The following is a 25,191-nucleotide window of genomic DNA, read 5'->3' on the forward strand; positions in this document are numbered from 1 at the left end:
TTGAGGCTTTAATTAGTATCTTTTAAAGCTTATTTTTGGTTGTCATAAGATGAGGATCAACAAATCCCACAACCCGTGTCTTGCCCGAAAAAAATGTAAATTGAACGGCTACAACACATGATACTGGCATTCTTTCCAAGTTTCAATAGGGTGCATCACAAGATACAAATATAAGGGAGACCCTATTGATTATAGTTTTCTACGACTTAAAACCAAAAAATTCATTTTATTACTACATTATACCCCCAAAAAGAAAAAAATTGGGCTAATTTTCAAAATACAACGGTATAATTAAACTAATATACATCAATATATCGACATTCCATGATAGAAGAAAATTGAACAATTGAAACTCATGAATGTATCCCCGAAAAAACCGTTGAAATTAATCGGTCAACATTCTTAACTTGTGGACCTTTCTCCAACTCAAAACCACCAATCACATCTTCATCAGCGATGTATTTGCCCCCATGCAGTGTCGCTTCCACACTCGTGACATCTCTTCAATGGGTACTCCCTTGGTCTCCGGCAGCAAGAAGTAGATGAAGATAGTCATAACAAAGACCCAAGCAGCAAAGAATAAGAAGAGCCCGTATTTGAAGTGGCACAACATCGCCAAGAACACCGTGCTATTATGAAGGTGAAAGTCATGTTGACTGCAACATTGATACTCTGTGCTGCTGACCTGATCTCCAATGGGAATATCTCACTTGGCACCAGCCATCCCAAGGGACCCCATGACCAGGCGAACCCAGCTACATAAATGCAGATGAACAACACAACAATAATGGCATATCCCTTGGACGAGATGATCCGATACGCCGGTCACTCCGAATTTCATCCCTATCGAATTGCTACCGAATCTGCATACAATAGATTGACAATTTAAGGTTGATTAACATTATTAGGTATAATCAGTAATTTACAGAGAAATTAATCTCAACATTGAGATCTAGTTTAATTACCTGGCAGATGAACATTTGGATTCCGCCTTCCAGGAAGAGCTTTCTTCCACCCCAGTTATCAACCAACGAAACGGACACGAATGTGGCAATCACATTAACCAAACCGGTGATCACCGCAGACATAAGGGACGCATTATCTCCAAACCCAATTGTCTTGAACAGCACTGGAGCATAAAACATGATGACATTGATTCCGGTGACTTTGCTGTGGAAAAGAGGGGATCATTATGGCCATGGTAAGGTGAGGTCTGTATTTGGGCTGCAAGATATTTCTCCATGGGTGTTCCACCTTTTTTGATGCCTCGTTAGCAGCCACCAAATCTTCAAACTCATCGTCCACATCCGGAGTACCACGGATATGTTGGAGCTTACGTTTGGCTACCTCAGCTGAGGATCTCTCAATAAGGGAGTTCGGGGTGTCTGGAAGGAAAATGGCTCCAATGGTGATGATGGCAGCAGGGACAGCAGCACCGCCCGTGCTCACGCGCCAACCCCAACCTCCTTCAATCTTAGCCGTGAAGTAATTAATCAAAGTTAGCGAAGAGGATGCCAAGAGTGATTGCAAGTTGAAACCCGATGTTGAGAGCACCACGAAACTTGTGAGGAGCCATCTCGGAGAGGTATAGTGGCACAGACTGTAAAAGGAAATTTGTTATTCAGTTACTCAAATTCCAGCCATTAATCGCATAAAAGATTTAAATCAAGCTGCGAACTTATTTAATAGGAGGCAAAAAGGAAAAACACTGAGTTGTAGAAGAAGATGATTGATTATCTCGGACATGTAAACCAAAAACAATGAGTGCAGCAGAGGAACAAAAGATCCAATAAATCTATACATTCACCCGATTAGCAAATCCAACACCAATACCCGTAGAATACGTCCAATGATAAGCATCGCGATGTTCACAAAGAGCAGAAGATGATAACAACTCCGGCAAAGAAAACCAAACCTCCGATAAACATGGATACCTTGCGACCAAGTTTTCTCGTGACGGTAGAAGCGAAAAGCGAGGCCACCAAAGCAGCGAGGTACAGTGAGGATGTAAACAGTGTGAGAGTCTCACTGTCAAATTTACAGTACTGATTTGTGGAGTGATCATTATGCTCCTTTACGAACACAGAAGGGAAGAATTTTTGGAGAAATGAGTCCATAGACGTTACTCCACCTAAAAACACAAGAAATCCTCCACAGATCAGAAAAATGAACCGAAAAGAGAATCAAAAACACTCATAGAACTAGCATTAATCATGATATTGCCTGCGATCTCGGAGATCCTTACCGAAATACCGATATCGTAACCGAAAATTAGACCACCGGAAGCGGCAATGATACGAGCCAAGATGACGTACGTGGTGAGCCTACCAGGGTAGTCCTTGCCTCCACCGGTGGTGGACATAACCACACCTCCCGCCATGATCGCTTTCCTTCTTTACTCGCAGAGCTTCTCAGAGAATGAAATCAACGGTTTTGCACAAGAAACAAAACCGGAAAAAAACGAATAAGACTTGTTGAAACTGGAAAAACAGAGGGAAAACGCAGAGACGAGTTGGTGAAGAAGAAATGAAAGATTAGGACCTCAATTTATACTGAATCGCAAAGACGAGCTGGTGAAGTCAAGTTATCAACAGATGAGGAACTCTGTTTATAGTGAAACGAGAATTTCACGTGCTTAGCTGTCTAATAGGATAATTCCGAATTTGATTGGTTGAGAAGGTATCTTTCTGTGGCTGACTCAACTTCCCCCATAATTACAAACTGCCCCTCTAAGTTGTCTTTATCTACTCCCAATCACCAGGTTTCTTTATTTAAGGTCAATGGGGACCGATGCTTATTAATCAAGAAACTCATTTACAACCTCAAAAAGTTTGATTTTCTCTTAATATTACATCTTTACTTATTACCAATTATTTCTCAATAGGATCTCAAAACTAATATTCAAATTTGTCATCACCATATCCTAAGAAAATGCATTACTTGATTTTATCATCAAGCTTGGTCCTCTCATCTTTTAAAATATGTATAAAGGCCTCGTAATTAAATACCTTTAAGTGGTCATAAGAAGCATCTTTGTCACTCCAAACCTTTTGAAGACCATCTTCATTCAAGAGAACTAATGGAGATAAATTTATCAAGTACATCATTGTATTCATAGCTTCTCCTCAATAATATTTTGATAACCTTGCATATGAGAGTATACATCTAATTATTTTCATAATTAATGCACTTCATCCTTTTAGTTACATCATTATGTTGAAAAGTTCTTGAAATAATTTGTTCATGTCAACTGTCATGCTTCTCAAATGGACTACTATATTCACTACCTTTATCTCTTTGGATGCATTTGCTTCAAAAATTCTAAGCATTTGATTTTCATTTTTCATAACAAAGCTCCAAACATTCTAGGATGCATCATCAACAACAGTAATAAGATACAATCCACCAGCAAGGTTTTGGTCTTCATGAGACCACATACATCTGAACGAATCAATTGAAGAATTTATTTTATTTTATTTATTATTGTTTTTTGACTTAACAAGTGAGAAAGATAATTGATGTTGCTTGCTAACTAAAAATTGACCACAAGGGGTTAGATACATACCTAAGACTGAAAATTGAATTTCCTCTTGACAAAATTTTTAAACCTTTCTCACTCACTCATGTGTCTAGGTCAGTGATACCACAAATATGATGTAGAGTCTTTCAAGGTAGTATTTAGGTCACAATTTGAATAATTGCACTTCAACTCAATAAAGAGAGTGACACGTTTTGCCTTTTTCCATTATAAGAGAGCCCTTCTTCAATTTTCACACTCTAACTCATAAATTGTGACTCATACCCTTCATCATCAAGTTTTCCAACTGAAATAAGATTCAATCTAAAATCCGGAATCTGTCTCTCATCTTAAGAGTCATCTTGTAACCCAAATTTATTTTGATGCAAATATCATTAATTCTAATAATTTTGACACATCATTGTTTCGCATCTTTACCAAGCCAAAGTTACTCGACTTGTATCTGATAAAGAAATCTTTGTTTGAAGTAGCATAAAATGATACTTTTGAGTTAACTTCACCCTAGAGTCGATCCCCATTCATTTTAGTTCACCGTGTTCTTCGAGATTGATTTCGGAAAAGACCTAACCTAGGATTGATTTGCGTTGATTGATGTTTAAACTATGTTGGTCCATGTTATAGTATTATTTCAAAATTTTCTATGCATTTTGGAGTAGTTTATGTCACACCCCACACAGCCGAATCCGAACTTACCCGAATACTCGTGGGGATGATGCACACTACAGGATCTAGGTTCACGGCCAATCCATAACTACAATACAATATGTCATAGTCCAAAGAGAAAAAGAAAAAGAAGGTACCAATTGTTAGAGTTATTACAGTCATCCAAAAAGATAAACAAAGTCATAATCGGAGTTAAAAAAGAAAAGTTAGAGTCAAACAGTGGAAGTCTCAAAATTATCAAGAAAGGTTTAAAAGAATTTAGTTTAATGCTTCTATTTCTCAAAAGATAGTTACACAATCCTAGTCAAGTTCTACCACATCTCTAAAATAATCAATGGCACTAAAAATGACCGAGCATCGTATGAGCAGTTCAAGTATGGACACGCGTCTCCATGGGTCTTTACATCTTTGCCTGCAGGATGTCATAAGGCTAGGTCGGTGATGCATACTCTGAAATGATGGAGTTTTCATAACCTATAAAAGAGTTCAAATATGAAATATGAATATAAATGAAATGCACTGATGTATTATACAAGCATGCCCCTTATATTCTAACAAGTGTTAGTTTCTATGGCAAACATGCATTAAGTCGTAACACCAGGCTCCTCTGGGAAGTCTTATCACTTTGGGTAATACCTCTAGATTTTTATTAAGGGTATTTTTGGCATTTACCTTAAATTATAGCCCTGACTACATTTATATAGTAATATTTTTATGTTCAATATAATATAATGTGATTTAAATTATTATTAAAATTATTATTGCAAATTTCTAAGAAAATTTATGAATTAAATTAAAAAGAAGAATTTTAAAAAAATGAATAAAGTAATTTACCCATTATACTGACACTTAATTAAATATATTAAGTTAATAATTATGAAATCTGTTAAGTAATTCTAATATATTAGTATAATGAATTTAAAGCCATTAATGAATTATATTGATTGTTTTAATAGAAACAAAACTTCATCTTAGAAGAGAAAGAGGGAAAGAAAGCAAACCAAAACTAGGAACAAATTTTAATCCATTATTATCAAATTAATAAACTATAAGAATGTTAACTAAATGCTTATTACAATATTAACATCATTAATATACTTTAATATATATTAGTATTACTAAAACTTAATCATTAATATTGTTTTATTTATTATTGCATTTGTTGGGACAAGGCTTGTTGTTGTTGTTGTTGTTGTATCTCAATTTTTTTTTTTTTTAGTATAAATAGAGGTGGACTTAATCTTATGATGGGGAGAATTGAGAGAGAGAGAGAGAGAGAGAGAGAGAGAGAGAGAGAGAGAGAGAGAGAGAGGAGAGAGAATTTAGTAGTTGTTATTTGGCTGGCGAAGTGTCGGCTGGTTTTTATATTTTAATTACAAATCCATTAGAAAGGTAAGTGAGAATCCCTCATATTATCTACAGTTTGAAACATTGTATTTCATCTTGATCTATATTGCATGTGAGAATCCTTCAAGTATATCTACTAATTTTAACCATTGTATCATTGGATATATATTGCAAATCCCGCAATATATCTACATGTTTGATTTGTTGTCTTTTATTTAATCTCAATTGCAAGTGATAATCTCATACTATATTCATATGTTTGAGTTGTTGTCTTTAATTTAATCTATATTGCTAGTGAAGACCCTACATTACATCTACAAGTTTGAAACACTATATTTTATCTCGATCTCGATTGTAATTAAGATATTGTTTATAGTTTGAAACATGATATATTGTTAGGTTTTTTTTTTATTAAAATCTATATTTAGTTTCAAATTTAGTTTTTGCATTTCTTTTATTTAATTGTTTTGTTAGTGTGTGGGACCCATGAGGTAAGGGTGGTAATGAGGCACCTATGAGTAAAGGAGGCCCTTCATGACCTTGGTTATGAGGCTTTTCATGAAAAGGTCTTGATCATGGTTATGTGGTGGGCTTATTTAAAGGGTGGAATTTACTAAAATTCTAACTCTTGACCTTCGATTCTCATTTCAACTTCATGACCATTACCATGAGTGGGGTTAAGGTTTTTGAATGGATTAAATCCAATTCATTCAAAATAAGTGAATATGAGAGTTACTTCTCCAAGTAGTGGGGAAGTTAGGTCAATGTGGTTTATTCACATTAGTAGAGGAGGGACAAGCCCATTGATTCTCCATTAGTGGAGAATTGATTCTCCCCCTAGTGAGGAGGTGGGTCATTGTGATTCAATGACCCAATTCATTGCCTTGAGAATCTCAAGGGGTGTAAGGTGTGGTTTGGGCCTATATAAACCCAACCCTTCCTTGCATGTGTGTGTAATAGAGACACTCCTCAGACTCACATTGTTTGTTTTACAAGGTTCATTTCTTTCTTTGAGTTGTCTAAGTGTTGTGCTCTAGCTTTTGGCTCCTTGAAAGGACTAGAAGAACTACCTCATCTTCTAATTGGAGGTTGTTTTATCTTGGAGTAGGCGGTGCAAAGAATCCTTGGTAGTAGGGTGCATCAATTACCTTAAAGACAGCACTCAAGGTGTGACTCAACCTCATTGATTTGTGGTTCGTTTGATTGCAACATCGAGCTCTCCGAATTGACTAAGGTTCTTCCTCTTTCAATTGTATTGCATTTTCATTTTTTGTGTTTTGTAGAATTTGTAATACAATTACCCCAACATATATCATCTTGATCTTGATTGTTAAATTTGAATCATTGTGTTTTTAGTATGAATTGAATTTTATCTCGTTTCACATATTATGCTTTGATATGATTACTAAATGTCTATAAATTTCTATGAATATAAAGACTTAGAATTACATTGTGTTTGGGAAATGCCATGTCAGCATTGCACATCAGCCTCCATTAGTTTTGATGATAACAAACACGAATTACTAATGCCTATATTAAGTTGTGATTGTCCAGATTAATACAAAAGCAAGTGGACCGAACTCACGAGATGCTCAAGCCCAAGTAAAGGTCAAGACATCTATTTGGTCCAGATGGTCGTACGTCTGGTATAGCTTAAGCCCAACGACTAGTTTTAACTACTAACTTTTGAGACAGAGTTCCGACTTATTCAAATGGACGTTCATCTAGATTGAAAACCGAAAGAAAATTTCTATCCGTTGGGAGGTTGGGCCAAGCAATTGAATACCATCTTTATAAGCCCAAACACCCCCCCCCCATTTGAGAGCTTTTATCTTGTCTATTGAGTTATTACAACCTTGAACCTCTCAAACTCTCAATTTGTGAACAAACATTGATTAGTTACCTTCCAACTTCACTCAACTTTGAAGGACATTCCAAAGTTGTTAAGCAAGCTCATTGGAGTGAGGCTTGAAGTGATTGAAGGCAATTGGTACTTCATTAGTGGTGCATCCCTTCCTTTGAAGCATTCATTCATCATTGCATCACACTCACACAAGGGGTAAAGTGTCACACCCCTTGTTAGGTAATATCTTTCATCTCCAACATTGTGTTGTTGCTCAATTCTAGTCTAAGTTGATTAGAATTGGTAGAGGGTATTCTTACCCTACTTAGAACAAAGATTGTAAATGGTGCTTTTGCCTTATTTAGAACAAAGATTTTAAAGGGTGCTCTTGTCATATTGAACATATATTGTAAGAGATCCATTGTATTGAAAGAGAATCACTAGTGGAACATTTTCTTGGAGCCAAGAGAGGAGTGGACGTAGACTTGCAATGTAAAACCACTATAAAATATTTGTCTTGTGGTTGATTGCATTACTTTAATCTCATTGAAATTTACAATTTATCTTGTATTTGAAATTAAACCGAAAAATTAGGCAAATCCATTAGTTGCAACTTATTCACCCCCTCTAGGTTTCCTTAACACATTACATTGCATATTGCATTATAAAAAGAACAAGACATTAACTTTTCCATTTATCATGGTCCGATAGAGAATTGGATGGGTTGATAGGTTTGTATAACGCACGCAGGCCACAGAACGACGTGGATCAACCTTCATCCCTTCATATTAAAAAAATCTAAGATATATACTCGAGGGAACCACACATATCAGGGCTGTATAACATGCGCAAGCCATGTAATGGCATGGGTATGATGTGCTTGAATCTCAAATTTTGGAGCAATACATATGTCAAGGTTGTATAATGTGTGCAAGCGATGTATCAACATAGGGCAATGCATTGTTTCCAAATAAGATAAATAATGATTTTGTGCAATAACATTATTATATTATTTATTGCATCTAATTGTATTTTTTTATATTATTTCAATACGTTTCAAACATGTCGATACCTTATTGGTTTTAATTTTGCTAAGTTTTTCAAAATTTACCCAATATTTTTCTCCAGATGGTGAATGTGTAGAGCATGACCTTGAGGAATTGGGTTGTGAGGCAGAGGAAGCCCATCTTACTAATGAACCTTTCTCATATATTATTTGTTCAGGATATAAAATATGCTTTTATTTATCTTTGAATAATTATGTATTGGTGATGAAATTTTTTTTATTTGATAAATGTAATAGTCGAACCCTTTATTTTGAAAATTTTAGAATAATGAAAATGTTTCAATTTATTACAGTTTAAAAATAAATTTTCGCTGATTAAATATTTTGAATTCTTCAAGTTTAATGTTATAAAATTATTGGTCTATTGTATCATGATTGGTTCACTACTAAAGGGAAATCGATTCTTGGGCTAATTATCGACCTTATTTCCCATATTGGAAATTAAGGCGATACACTCTGATCCCTCATGGACTAGCTACTTTTCTTGGGTTCCCACGATATAGGGGTGCAGTCGAGAACATACCATGGTTGGGGATTAGGTCATCACTCTCTCACCACACCATTGGTATGAGTACTGGAGCATGTCAGGAATAAGTCTAGCCCAATACAAGTCAACTACATTTCATACTATATGTGGTCCATATACCTTTCCTCATGGATTGGCTACCTATGTTGGTCCAGTATCGTTCCCACCCAAGAATGTTACTCCTCATGGATTGGCTACCTCTGTTGGTCCGTTGGACTAACTATCTCGGAACCCTATGATGGTATACATATGCTTTGGTGGATGCTCTCGTGTCTCCTCACAAACTAGTTACCTCTGTTGGACGACCACGAATCCAAATCCTCCACATATGCAAAATTACCATTGCATGATAATAGTGGGCATGTGTCTCCTCACGGACTAGATACCTATGTTGGATCCACAAGACCCTTCCACTGCTATCACAGGTCACTCGGCTTCAATTCCCATACCGAATGAGTAGTAGCATGTAAAAATGGTACTCAAGCCATGCATCTAGACACCTACATGCACATAAAGGACTAAATGAATGTGAAGACACCAAGGGCATGGTTGAACCCACAACCCTGGGTTAATATACATGTAATGCATTATCACTCAATTCCCAATATATCACATTCACAACCATAATTTGAAAATGAGTTGAATAAAAAATAAACATAAAATATCACCTTATCATTTTTCCGTGCAAAGTCCCACGTAATTCATACAAAGATATTCCACATTCATAATTACAAGAATTATAATCAAATTGACTGCTCAATATATGAAATGCTTTTCATCACCATATAATAACAAGCAATACAATCAAGTTAATTACATATGATATATGAAAATGTATCCCTCACCTGTTAAGGACAAGTTAAACTCTCAAAGCTCAAGAATTCCACAATTAAAGTGTGCAAACAACTCACAAACAACCTAAAAAACAAACGGGTTAAATTAGATTTAAGTTTGGGAACAAGACTAAGCATCATAGGAATCAAATTCATCTCACCCAAAAGGGACCGGATGGATAGGGCTGGTCACTTACCTAGTCGACTGCCCATTGGCTCAAAACCAAAAAGGCATTTTCTTGCCCTATTTTAAAATTCAAATTTCTTGCCCTATTTCAAAATTCAAACTTTTTGGGCTTCAATAGCATACCATACATGTCCTAAGAACACCTTCCAAACACCCAAACTAGTCTCCAACTCAAAAGCCCCAATTTGGTTTTCGTGAGAGTCGCCCACGAGCATTTTAAAAAGGATGAATTGGTCTAAAAATGAAGGGATAGCATGAATCGCTCAATGGGGTTGGAAAACACAATGGGGAGTAAGATCAGTCATTCCATTCAACCCAGACTCACCAATCTCATCCATAAAGCCAACAATCCATCAAAATATTAAGAAGAACACTTGAAAGAGGGGTTTTTAGAACATTCTTACCTCAACACGCGCTTACCCTTTCGATTCGCAGTTCAACACCTCCAATCGTACAAGAATCTCTCCAAAATATTTCCTCTTCTCCTCTCTTATGAGCTCAGCCTCCAAACACATAAAAAATCTCGTTTATGAGGTTAGAGAGTCATAAAATAGGGTTTTAAACCCCAATTTCAGAAATTAACAATTCGGGGCAAGGGCGATTGATCAAACCGTGGAACTGGTTCCAATCATGGCCTCTATCTTCTTCTTAAAAATGCCGATTGTAACAGGCTTCATAGGGTAGGAACCTCTAAACATTTCCTAATCAATAGTATATTTTACTTTGGCATTAAAGTCCTCTAGCATAGGTTTTTCGTGCATGCAAAAACTTTACTTTTTATGTCTTCTAGACTGACTTTCTCCCTCTTCTTGAAATCAACTAGGGTGGTCGAGACTTCTTCTTGTTCATCAAAGTCTATAGGTTTGATTTTCTAAACTTTCAAGCCCAACTCGGATGGTTTGAAATTGCCTTCTACCAGTACTCCAAGTTCGCGAACATGAAACGTCGAGTTATCACGTTAGGACTTTTAAGGATTTCACAGTTTAGAACCCAATTTTGAAGCCTTCAGTCATTCCTAGTCAATTTTGTCCTTACTCGAATGGTGGTTGGTTGCCTTGGTCGACTGTCCTAGTCACCCCAAGCAACCCACTTGACCAACCACTCCTTGCAGTGTTGGTTTTTGTTTCTCTTTTTGATATAGGACCTCTAAGGTTATTTCTAACCTTGAACCAACATGTTATTAGGACTTTTTGGGAAGCATGAACTTGCCCTTTCAGTGTCTTTCCGAAGTTGCCAATCAATAGCAAAGTGAGGACATTTGCTTGCACATAACCATTGTCGCTTTCTTATTTGATTTGAAACTTGCATATTGATATACATGCTGTTGTTATAAGACTTTGGAATGCTACTATTAGGAATGATGATTATGTTCTGAAATTATAGAATACAAAATGATTATTATGGACTTGAATTGGATTTTGGATTGTGAATGTTGATTTAAACCTTTTACTTCTTTGGGAATTTTTTGTTGTTGTGACTATGAATTGGGGAATACTAGATTGGTAGTCTTGGCTTGGGATAACAGCGGCTGTTTGCCATGACTTGGAGGTCTAGAAGAATATGGTTAGGTACCCTGTCATATCATGACCTTATCCGGCCGGGGTATTGATGTAAAGTGACAGCGGTATTTGGTTGGTGGGAGCCTAAGAGTGCGAGAAACATGCGGGACACAACATTGTTGTGGGGGGCTTTCATTGGTAAGGTTGCATATAATAGGCTTGGGCTCATGGGTGCCCAAGAAGGTGAGAAGCATAAGGGAACACGAGAGCTTCCCGCCCATTATATGTGGATGAGCAATAGGGTTAAGGGAAGATGTAGTCCAAGAATGATACGTTGACTCTAAATAAGGAAGGATACTAAACCAAGAAAGCGAGAAGCATGGGGGGGGGGGGGGGAGGGAGGTATCTGGACCTAGAATGATGTGACTGAGTAGTTGACTTGCACTGAGTTAGGCTTATCCTTGACACGTGCTAGTTCTCATGCCAATGGTGTGGCGAGAGAGTGGTGACCTAAACCACAGCCATGGTGATAGTTTGAGAAGGATGATTGTACCCCTTACCCCAGTCATGGTGATAGTATGAAATATCGCCGACACAAAGGGTGTCAGTGGCTATCGATACCACTAAAACCCCCAAATGTCGGCGACATTCGACCTGGGTTTCAGTGGGATTCCAACGATTATTCATGAAAGCTTTTTGAAATAGAAAGTGGAAACACCATTAAAAACAAGAGACATGTAAAAGATAGTGTGTTCTAGGTTTCAGTGGGATTCCAACGATCATTCATGAAAGCTTTAAAGTGGAAACACCATTAAAAACAAGAGACACGTAAAAGATAGTGTGTTGTGGACTTGTGGTGGGACTTGTGAGCATTAAAAGTTAATATTTGACTATTTGACAACCATGACAAGTGACAACTTAATGTGTTGTGGACTTGTAACCAAGGTTCGACAGGTCGACTGGTGTCGCCATGTCGGTGGCCGGCGACACCACTGACATGTCGACATCAGTCGACATGTCGGACGATTTTTTTTCCGATCAATTGAAAGAAAGTGGAACTGTGGAAGTGGAAAAGGAGGGAAAGATAATTTGGGTTCATCTGAGTTGATTGATCGTCGTCGGGTGAAGATCTGAGCTTTCACTGGCTGAAATGAGCACGTCTCGTTTCATTAAGTTTGTCACGGTCGAGGATGGTGCCGTTGGTAAGACTTGTATGCTTATTTCCTACACCAGCAACACATTCCCAACGGTGAGTTCCAATTTCTGAAATTTGCTTTTCAAGAACTTGTTTTCTTCACATTTTCTCGAGGAAATTTGGCCTTTCCATTGTCTCTGTTGAGTGTCTTCATGTATCTCTTGGGAGAAAACTGTTCGATTTTCAAGCAATTTGTGTTCTCCTCTCAATTTTGGGGATATTGTCATTAACCACCGTTTTCACGAACTTCTAAAACCCACGCAGAACTGCAGCATCCAGAAGCTATTTTGCTTCATCTTCTTCAATTCTGTAGTTCTACTTCGTTTTATTCTCTTGAATCGGCTATTCCAGAAGTCTTAGAAGCATGGTTACTAGAATCGCCACCGGAACTAGCGTCGGAGCAAACCCTTTTTCTCTGTCCATCCATGTTCTTCCATTTTTTCCCATTTGAAAGAATCACATTGATCTATCAGGCTCTCAGCATTTGGAAGAGAATAAATGATTTTTCATTGCTTAGAAGGTGGAATAAGCTCATCGAACCCCTTTCTACCTCCCTCTACTCGTCTACAACTCCTCAACCACCGATGACCGGACAGACTAGCTGAGGTCGAAAAATCGACCGTCATCGACATATCCCGAGAAATCGGCGATATGTCGCCGACTTTATGAATAAATCGTATCGCTGGGGGGAATCGTATCGCCCCCCAGCAACTTGGCGATATATCGCCGTGTGTCGGCGATATGTCGCCGACATAATGTACCGTGCTTGTAACTTGTATGCATTAAAATTTAAAGTGCGACTATTTGATAGCCATGACAAGTGACAACTCTCTTTTTTCAGCTCTGTCTTTTTGGGATCCTGATAGGTCATCTCATTTCAATTGATCCTTTATTTCCACCATTGGATTCCCCATAACTAACTACATTTATAAATCAAACGGTGTAATCTTAAGGTCACTAGTGGTTGAAGCAGCTTACATAATTATGTCATTTTTTATTCTTCTGATTTTCAACAACAAACTATTGAAATCCAGTAAATGATGAAACATATCCAAATTTGTCTTATAGCATTCATCCGAATTTTCATTTATAATAGGTGAAAAATCACCAAAATATCGCGAGATGTTGATAAAAAGTGATAAATCACTGATTTTTTTACTGACTTTTGGTAAAAATCATTTCACTGCTTGTTTTCTTGTCGGTAGCTTCCAAAACTAAGAAATATCACCGAGTCTTGGCAATATTTCACCAATCTTTCTTTCCTTGGTTGTACCTCATGTCACCAATTACAATCTGATTTTTAATTCTTTTAGATAACAAGAAATTCATTCGAATAGTTGATGTCAATCATGGAATTTTAAATATCAAAACTAAAGAAGAAACAAGGTTGGGTCCAGCCTTGTTTTTTAATTCAAGTCCAAGTAATACAAGTTTGGTTCATCCCTATCTCAGGGTAGAGGTACGTGCTCCCTTAATGCTTCTTCACCACACAATAAGGGTGAGGTACACAAGAGACCCGTTGGAATTTCATATTTGATTCATTTTATGAGTATTCAAAGGTGTCATACTCTTATTATACGATAGATAAGTGTTAGAGGAGCACATACCTTTGACCGGAGGAATAAAGAATCAAGACTCAATTAATATTGAGTCCTCTTTACTCAACTTAAGTCCACACCAACACTAATGCATTCTGAGGTGTCCAAACCTAATTAACCCTCATTTAACAGGGTTAGGTTGGTGTTGATCGACTTTTGCTTTTGCTAACTCATTTTTGTACATAGAGTTGAGACAATGTTAGACATACTTTGAGGGATTTTTATTTGTAGCAACGCTACTGCCAACTATTAGGATTTGGCCACGAATTCAAAAACAAATTGGATGGTTGTAAAAGAAACTGCGGGGTATATATATAAATAAGAAATTCTATCTATAGGTTCAAAATTTTCAAAATTTACAAGATCAAATTCCTAACTCTACCTGACTCAATGAATTTCTCAAATCGCATTTTAATGGTTTTAGGAGCAAGGCGCAAACGAAAAGTTGTGTTGTCCACTCCTTCGGACCCTCTCACTTTGCTTGAGCCTCCTCATGAAAGCCAAGAGAAGAGGAACAGCGACACGAGGTCAGGTACTATTGCGATTCTCATCATTCGATGGGTGAGATCGAGAACTTCAAGGACTTGCATGTTGTAGATCCAACCAACAGTGCTCTTCGCATGGGTACTCAACATGTATGAGGAGACTCTTATGGGCTTGGCCACACTTTGCATACATGTTGATGAGGCATCTCAAGTTCCTAACTCTACAAGACTCAATCCTGAATTTCCCAAACCCTATGTGCTACTCCACTCCTCCTCCTCTAGCCATCATTGTCATTCCACCACCACCACCACTTGCAGATGGGATGTGGATTCGAATCCGTTGTAAATCTCTTGGATTCTTTGCTTCTCGTTCTCCCTTTTCCCGGCTTCTTATAACCACCTACCCAAGAAAAAAAAATCTTTTCACACCCACAATTGGAACTCTTAATATATATATATAATTTTTTTTTCTTTCCCTTTCTCGAACCCATGATTGTGATTGGAACTCTTATAAACTTGTTGCAGTTCTTGAAATAAATCTCCTAGGTTTTTCTCCTTCCCCTATACACATTTTATTGGGCCTTCGGATGTGCATTGATGCTCTTAAGCCATTCATTGATCCTTGTCTCTGATGTCAGGTTCCATGCATCTGTCCCCGTCTAGGGTCAAGGGTTGAACCAAGAATGGACTCGGTTCAACGATATTTTTCCCGTATCAAGGGGTGAAGGGAGAACCTGTCAGAAACCTCACATCATAACCATGACCATCCCTCCACTGCCAGCAACCACCGCCTTCCCCTACCGGCAACCACCACTACCCCCACCCCTCTTCTGCCAGCCATCATCGCCCTCCCCTACCAACAACCACCATTGCCCCTCCCCTGCAGATGACCACCCACATTCACTGGATTCTCCTTCTTTCTTTGTCAAATTTCAAGTAAAGTATACTAAAAATAAAACATTCAGAAAGTTTAGGAACTAATTTATTCCTCAGCGGTCCATGTAAATATGTAATCAAAATCATGTGGTCCAACATGATTTTTCCACTCTAAGATTTTAATTTATTTTATTTTATTTTATTTTTTTGTAATCGCCACCCTAAAATTTGAATCCAATAATAGAAGACTTTCATTAGGTTCATTGAAAGCCAACCCATTTGAGGCTTTAATTAGTATCATTTAAAGCTTATTTTTTGGTTGTCATAAGATGAGGATCAAGAAATCCCACAACCCGTGTTTTTTTTTTTTTTTTTGGTGAAAATGTGCTTTGTATTAAACTAGGAATAGAAAATTAAAATTACATGCGTTGGTAACGCTTTCCATTGGCATCCTGGTGAACAAGTTGGGCCAGATTCAGAGGAAGGTTACAGAGACATAAGTGGGTTTCTCCAGGGAAGTTCAAGAAACGAGCTAAAAAATCTGAACAAAAATAAGATTCCCTAACATGATGTGTGAACACACAGTTATGTAGCCTATGCTTGATGTCCAATATATCATCCACAATACCTCTTGCTGCCCATGGGATTTGTAAGCCTCCAGTTAGGATTTGATGCAAGTTGAGAGTCGGATTGCACTTGTACTTGAGTATGGCCATAATGTGTAGCTCTTTGTAGACCACAAAGTATTGCTTTCAGCTCCATATGAAGCACATTTTTGTCATTGCTACAACCTGCTGAAGCAAATATTACATGGCCTTACGAGTTTCTTCCAATTGTGCCATAGCCACCATGATTACCCCGAACTGATCCATCGCAGTTAATAGCAATCCAAGGATTAGGTGGTCTGGTCCACTTGTGCATTGAGAATTTGGCTCGTCGGAAGTTAGGACGAATGTGGCACTAGTTGAAAAAATCACGGCTATGATTAGTATCCTCCACATACTTGGTTGAGTTCAAAAATATGTGCCTTGTATCAGAGATGATCCGGGCAAGTAAGGTAGGAGCAGAAATGTTATCACCTCTAAAAATCTTGTCATTCCGGGCTTGCCAAATGCGGTAGATGGTCGCATTAAAATTGAAACACTTAATTTTGCAAATAAAAGATGACTCTGGTAAGTGTGATTGTACCCAGTGAAGTTCCTCCATCCATGTTGAGCATATTTGTGTTTGATATCCGTTTCTTACAAGAATATTCTTCCATATAAATTGAGTGAATGGGCATTTAAATAGCAAGTGATCTAAAGTTTCGGATTCTCTACCACATAGACAGAAATTAAGACCCACTTGTATCCCCCATTAGGCAATCACATCTTTCATATTTAAACGATGTTTACAAGCCAGCCAGGAGATGAAAGAAAAGCGAGGCTGTCCACCAGAGTGCCACACCACCTTGGCCCAAGTTATCTTTGGGCTCCTTTGTCTTATACAGTCCCATGCAGATTTCATAGTGAATAGGCCATTAGCTAGAGGTTTCCAGATGAGAGTATCACTTGGTAATCTGTGGTGGAAGCTAATGACTTTTATCTCATCCCAACGCCTCAAAACTTTAGCATCGCTGAGATTTTGTTTCCATGTTCCTTCACTACTACAGATAGTTGTAACCTCATCACTAAGCTTTCTACCCATCACCTCAACCAATAGGATTTTTTCATGTTCAATTGGATTACCATTGATCCATGGATTTGTCCATTGGTATGTCTCATTACCACCTTTCAATTGAATCTGCACATTTGGAATGAGTAAGTGTTAACTCTATGAAATAGAGTTAAGATTGGTAACTTTATACTTGAGATGGCTCGATTTAGGAGTATTTTATCTTTGTTTTAGTGTTAGTATTCATTAGATGTTGTCTTATTGAGTCTTAACATGTTGCATCTTGTATAGGTCATTATTGTCACTTTAACATGAATTTTCTTTCAATTAATGAATGAATTTGATTAATACTCTTTCTCTTGAAAAATGTAGGTGAAGATCTATAATAGAAGAAGAATCTGCATGTCCTCTAACTTTGCTGTAGAGTTTGCTGCAGCAATACGGAGCAAAATATTCTTAGATCCAATTCAAGTGGAAATGACCAAAAAGGGCTAACTTAATGGACTTTCTTCTTGTCATTCCATGAAAGATCTCAGCCATTGATATCAAAAGAAAATGTTCTAATCCTACAAGCCACTTTTAGCCTAGCACTTTTTGGGGGAAAAGAAGGGTATAAAGGAGGCAAAAACGTAAAAGAGGAAGAGAGGAGGAAAAGAGGAGCAAAAGAGGAGAAGAGAGGAGAGAGACACTTCGTGGGAGATCTGCTGGAGAAGACTATATGTTGGAGAAGAAGGCTGGAGTTCTTGTGGAAGCATTGAAGCTCTTAGTTTCTTTTCCATCTTATAACTCTATCTTCTTATCTTCTAGCTTAATGATAACTATATCTGTCTCTTTGTATTTGATTTCTATTATGGGCTAAATTTGTGTTGTGTTGGGATGATAGTAGTACCTAAACTTGAATTTTAAGATTTAACTATCATGTGTTCTTTAGTTTTATTGAAATACAATTTATTGTCAATGAATTCAGCATGTTATATTGATTAATTTCGGTTCTTGAATGATCTTTCATGAACGATTGTTATGATTTTGTTAACTGGAAAATTAATGCAGTCTAGATGTTTTTTGAATTGTGTGAGTTAGCATAATCTTTAATTAGTTTGTGTTAATTAGTAGGTTGGGTAGGAATACCCAATTGCCTCACATTGCCATGATTGGGATTGGGTTTAAATTGCATTCATATTTCAATTTTTCATAGGAATATGCAGATGTTGAATTAGAATGCTAAGCATATGTGTATTGGAAAATACCATTATGCCACTTCATTCCAGGTTCTTGATATATTTTGGGTTGTAATATTACTATAGTATTTGCATTAGAAAATTCAGGGGAAGGGAAACTTGATTCCCAACACTCTTTTCATGCACTAAGTTCTTTCTATTGCTCAATCTCCATTTTAATTTTTTAGTTTAATTACTTGTCATTTGGTTATTTAGTTAGTCAGTCACAAATCAATCTTGTTAATTTGTTTAATTCAGTTTTACTTTTACATTGAAAGTTAATGATAGAATTCTCCGTGGGATCGATACTCTACTTATCATTTATTACTTGATTGCGACACGTGCACTTGCGTAACATCTTGGTACACAAGCAACAGTAAGTCACATACCATTAGTATACATCGAAGTGTATATGAACAATGGCTCGGTTGGGGCATACTCCACAAAGAGCTTTTCAAGAACCATCTATGGTTGATGAAGATTGGCCAACATCTCTTTTTGTTAGTTGCCAAAGTCCAAAAATGTTTCATTAAGAAGGCCAAGTTCAAATCTCGTAAGCGTTTGAGCCCTAGCCCACCTTCCAGTTTGGGACGACAAATCGCATCCCAAGACACCTTATAACTACCGTTTTCAGAATTTCCTTTCCAAAGAAAGGTACCTGTAATACTCTCAAGTTGTTGGATGATGCTGTTCGGGATGTAAAAGACATTCTCCCAATACGATATGATTCCTCCAAGTACGGATTGAATAAGAGCAAGGTGACCAGCAAATGATAGAGCTCGGTTTCTCCAACTCTGAATTCTGCCCTTCAATTGGAACCCCTAGATAGGTGATGGGGAACTCCCCTGCAGGGATGTGAAGGAGTTGTTCAAAAGATAGGATAAGATTAGTCGTGTAATTCCGATATAATATAGCTGATTTTGTTGGGTTGATCAGTAAACCTGATTGAGATGCGAATTCCATAAGAGTGTCACTTAGGAACTTGGCGTTTTTTGTTGTTGCAGCACCAAAGACAAAAAGATCATCTACAAATGAAATAGTTGTGATTTGGGGTGATTTGCAGTGGGGATGATAGTCGAACCTCCCATCCAAGGCACCATAAGTAATTCTGTCTGTGAGGACCTAAAGGACAATATTAAACAATAGTGGGGACATAGAACATCCCTAGCGGAGACCCTTGTTGGCTGTGAAATGAGGAGAGTAGGCTCCATTAACAAAAGCTGCATATACAGGGTTTATAGTACATTGTTGTACCTAGTTAATAAATGGATTTGGGAAATTAAGTTTTATCCACAAAGTAAAGAGAAAATCCCATTGAACTAAATCATAGGCTTTAGTAATGTCAAGCTTGGCTGTGAATCTAGGCTTCCCCTTACCATCATGATATCCAAATAAAAGTTCTTGGCTCAAAAGAATATTATCAGAAATTTGGCGCCCTTCAATGAAAGCTGATTCACTGGCATCAACCAAAGTGTCAATAACTTTCTTTAATCTGTTGGCTAATATTTTGGAGATGAATCTGTAAAGAAGTGGGGACACTGCAATAGGACGATAGTAGCCAAAAGTATTTTGAACATCACCTTTTGGAATGAGAGTTAACCTTGCCAGTTTAACCTGGTTGGGCAACCAAGGTTTTTTGAAAAAACCTTTTATTACTGTGCATAAGTCGTGTCCGATAATATCCCAACAACTTTTGTAAAAACATGTGCCAAAGCCATCAGGACCAGGAGAACTATTGTCATCCATAGTAAAAATGACACGCTTGATCTCCAAGCCAGTGATCGGTTCAATTAGAGATGTCGCCTCAGCCTGGCTCAGGGATCGTTAAAATGGAACATTTATATCTTCACATGGAAAAGGAGCTGTACCTGAATATAAATATTTAAAGAACCGCCCAGTTTTAATACGGATCAGATCCGGATCTGTTAGAACATTGTCGGTGGAATGCGAGATAAGGGGGAGGTGTTTTTTTTTTTTGGCGCGCTTTTTTTTTTTTTTTTTTGGGGGAAACGGTTTTCTTCCCTTTCTTTAAGGCTAGCGGTGTTGGTGCTACTTTTGCCGATCGCCTTGAACCGAAGTTTCTCGCACCGAACTCCTCAGATCTGATTCGATCTGGTTTGCTCCTTGATCAATCAACCTCTCACTCCTGAAAGAAAACAGAATCACAGTAAGAAACGGAGCCGATCGTCTTGATCGGCGTCTCGTCTCCGACGATCTAGTCAGTATGGTGTCGATGGTGTTCACAGAGCTCTCTCTGGAGCTTCTGGAATGCTCTTAATGGAGTTCCATCAAAGTGAGCTTAGAGTTTTGGTTGATTTCAGAGACTTACCTTCTCACGGATCTTCCCTCGCTTTTATACTGGCTTTCCCGCTTATAATACTTTTTAAATCATGGCCATCAGATCATTGCTCCTCTTTGGACGTCTTCGATCATCTTAGCTTTATCTCTCAATTGAACCCGATTGAGATTGGTTTGACCGGTACAAACCGGCAATGGATATATTAGTTACAACATAAGCTCCCAAGCCTGCTGATCAGGTCGAACTTGTATGAGACTCTGGTCAGGAGGTTTTATCCTTTTCATAAAAAACACACAAGATTTCTTGTCCAACTTATTATGCCTTTTCCCCAGGTAATTCTCGGTTTCTTCAAAACCTTGATGACGAGTTACCGCATCATATCATCATTATCTTGAAAATCTGCTTGTAATTATATCTCTCATGAGATCATGTCCTTCGTATTGGTTGAAATTATATTACTGTATTCAGCCCCCAAATTATCTTAAAACCGGCTGAAATCACTGTCTTGTCAGATCTTTTCTGAATTTTCAAATATAACTTTTTAACTTCCTTAGCGTTACCGCCGCCTGATCACTGACTTCGTCTTTTTCCCATGCATTGCCATCATATTGTTCCCTTGCCTTTTCACACATCATCTTCATTTTTTTTCAACTGTTGTTTTTCATGCGTTAGCTGATTAATCCCACGCGTCGGTTACGAAAGGTAATGACCATTGATTTTGGACCATCGTGTATTTCCCCCTCTTTTCAAGAAATCCTCTCTCATTCTTTATATATATCTGTCAACTGTCGCCTTTTCCTTTCCGTACTCTATTCTTCTTCGCGAACACCAACATACCTATCTGCTAACTTCTTTATTACTCCTTTTCAGATTTTACCTTTTCAATTCCCTTCTTCTTCCTTCCTTATCTCCGCCATGGATCCTGCTTCCAATCCTTCAGTACCAAGTATCTCTTCCCAACCTGATATATCTTCAAACAGAAAGCAAATGAAAAATGTGTCTGGTGCTTCTTCCTCTTCTCAACATAATCCTTCAGATTGGAAACCGGTCCCGTATGCTCATGACGAAGCCATCCTTCCTTATACTCCTGTCAACATGTCCAGAGAAAAAATGGACCCAAAGCATGCCGGTCCTGAATGGTATCCCACTAAAATAAAGAAATCCCACCTGGATTCTTACTTGGAAAGTTACCATTTTCCTTCTGATGCTAGAGTATGGGTTCCTGACTCCTCTGACCGTCCTTACTCAGTTGATCCTGGTGTTATCACCATCTACCTTGATCACCTTGATTCAGGTTTTAGAATCCCACTGATTCCCGTAGTTCAATCTTTATTGGACTATTATCATGTCTGTCCTTCTCAGCTTACTCCAAATAGTTGGAGGCTGGTTTACTGTTTTTTTGCGTTTATTCTCCAGATGAATCGTGTCCCGTCTGTTGATCTCTTCAGAAATTATTACACCTTGAAAGTATCCCGCGAACGCGGATATCTTCATTTTGCCAGAAGAACCTGCATTTTGGGTGAACTGGGAAGAGAATCCAAAATTTTCATTGATTCTTCTATTCCCCATGACAATAAGCAATGGCGGGAAAAATACTTCTTCTCGGCTATTCCAAATCCAAACTTCCGGTCTCGATGGTGTCTTCATTCCTTGGAATCCTTATCTCCTCTAAAAGTACGTCCTGTGCTTACTGAATATGACCGAATAACCTGGAGAATGATTCCGACTGGAACTCCCATAGATGCGGCCAAGTTGAAGACGGATGCAGGTCTCATTAGTCATGGCCTTTTTCCAGGTAAAGATAATAACTATTGTATATCTTTCTATCCTTTTGTAATCCTTACTCATTATCATATATTTTTGCCATCAGAAGTAATTGCTCGTCCCATCCTTAATGTTGCTGACTTACGGAGAAGTGTTTCGGAGGAAAAGAAGTCTGATTCTAGGGTTATTAAACCCTCCAAGAAAAGAAAACATACTGCCCGTCATCCTTCGAAGAGAAAAACTGCTAAGAGAGATTCCCCTGATCAAGAGAAAACTACCCCGGCTCCAGAAAGTGCCATCAGAGAAGATGCTGATGTGCAAATTGTGAAAACAGTTGCAAGTGAAATCCCTGGTCCCAAGATGAGGACCTCCAGAACCTCCAATACACTGAGATGTAGACTTAGGTCTACAGGTCCAGTCTCTGACCAGGGCCCATCTGGCTCAAAGAAGAAGAAGAAAAGAAGAAAAGAAATTCATACTGCCCCCATAGAAGTTCCTATTGTTGAAGATAATCCATGTGAAGAGATTCCTCATGATACTTCTGTCTTCCCAGAAAAAATGGTTGAGGACGAAGGTCAAGGTAAGGATTTATTTGACTATTCTTCTGACCATCTGAAGAAAATTGCTGAAGACATACTAACATATGCTGCAGGTGGTATTATTGAAGAAATAGCCGATCAACTATGTGATGAAAATATTGATGTTCCTGTCTCTCCCTTGGATGTTGTTGCCGAAGATCGTGTAAATGAAATTTCCGCTTCCGTTTTACCTTTGTCCATCCCTGTGTTGGATGTTGCTGTCCCAGATACTGATGTTCTTGCTCCTCCAGATACCAATGTTCTTGCTCCTCCAGATACTAATGTTCCCCCTCCTGAGAAAAATGATGAAGATGTTCCTCCTCCTGAGAAAAGTAATGAAGATGTTCCTCCCTTGGAGGACAATAACCAAAATGTTTCCCATGGAATTCATGAAGTAGTTCTCCCAGAGAATAATCCTGTCCCTCCTGAAGCCCTCGTGGTAATTGTCCCTCATGAAGATCAAGAAAATATCATCATGCAGACTGGTTCAAATGATGCTGCAGTGAATGTTAATCCTGAGAATATTCTTGAGGTAGCTGATCTCCAACCAGCCCCTGATCAGGTTGATGATACCATGAGCAATGCTGATTCTGGGAATCCTTTCCACCCTGAGTGGTTTTTAAAAGAAAATCACACAACCAGCCGTAATTGGGAGGCTGCCAGAGAATGGGGTACAAAAGGCAGAATTCCTCGCGACAAGAAGAATACTGCACGGATGTCTGATTCTGATCTTTATTCTCATGGGTGGGGGTAAGAATTAGACCTCTCCTTCTTTTTATTTATTTAAAACTAATTCGCTTTTGATCTGATTATTTATATTGTCTTTAATGTATACATATATATTGATTGATAAACAGATGTTTTGGAGCTGCCTTCAATGCATTTTCTGAAGTGTTGGAGAGAGAGAAAACTTTGTCTCAGGAAAATGTTGAACTGATCAAGAAGAACTTCGAATTGGTTAATGAGGTACAGGATCTTCGAAGAAAATTGGGATCTTCAGAAAGAAAATTAACAGCAGCTGAGTTCAGAGAAATAGATTTGATGAATGATCTTGATAGTTTGCATAATGATTATGAAATTTGCTCTGACCATTGTGCTGAATTGCAGGAAGAAGTTTCTATGTTGAGAGAAGCCGTTTTGAATCATAGGAATGAGCTTTTTCAACTTAAAATGTTAAAGGATGATGCCCTTGACAGGGCCAAAATTGCCACAGGTGAAAGAGAAGATTTTAAAGGAAAGCTGACCAGAGCCTTGGTCTGGTCACAAAGCATTGAGAAGGAAAAGAATGAACTCCAGGAGAAGTTTGATGAGATTGAGAAGCTGAATACTGCTTTAGAGTTGGCACAAGAATATCATGTGAAAGCCTTCAGTTCAATTCTCACTGGAGAAGTCTACTTTGGAAGATAAGAATAATGGTTTGGAGTCAAGGCTCAATGAGATGACAGTGGAAAAGGATAATCTCAATGCTTCCTTTAATTTGGTTTCTAAGGAGAAAGAAAACCTTCATGCACTCCTGGATGAAACTTTAAAATTCAAAACTTTGCTGCATGAAGACTTAGAGGCAGAGAGGAAACAGTTTGAAATTGAAAAGAGAAGAATACAAAATGAGAGCCAGATAGTTTTAAACTCGGTTACCTCCTCTATAAAGGAAGTTGGAGATAATCCGACTTTCCTAGGGTTTTGCAAAAATATGGTAAAGGACTGCTCTGACCAAATTTTTTCAGAGATCCTTAAGACTCACCCTGGTTTAGATTTCAAGTTGTTACCTCCAGAGTTTCTCCCTTCTAGAACCTTTTTTGATCTTAGGAATTTGAAGCATCCCAGTTCTGATTGTTCATCAGAAGATGATTCTGATAATGATATGAGTGACTCCTCCAGCTCTGGCCCAGATCATTCTGCCAGTGGTTCAGATGATAATGATGATGATAATTTACCTGCTCAAGGAGATGAAGATATTGCTGCTAATGATGCTGTTGATGTTGATCCGTCTGATAATGCTACAGATGTTGATCCATCTACAAAAT

At 37.9% G+C, this 25,191-nt stretch overlaps 1 pseudogene; it reads right to left on the reverse strand.

The window, feature by feature from the left end:
• Positions 1 to 353: 353 nt before the first annotated feature.
• Positions 354 to 2,380, reverse strand: LOC149004503 (sugar carrier protein C-like; annotated as a pseudogene).
• Between the last annotated feature and the right edge of the window lie 22,811 nt (positions 2,381 to 25,191).

Source organism: Hakea prostrata, chromosome 9 (assembly GCF_041222555.1).
Source record: "Hakea prostrata isolate BN-2017 chromosome 9, UWA_Hpros_2, whole genome shotgun sequence".
NCBI lineage: Eukaryota > Viridiplantae > Streptophyta > Magnoliopsida > Proteales > Proteaceae > Hakea > Hakea prostrata.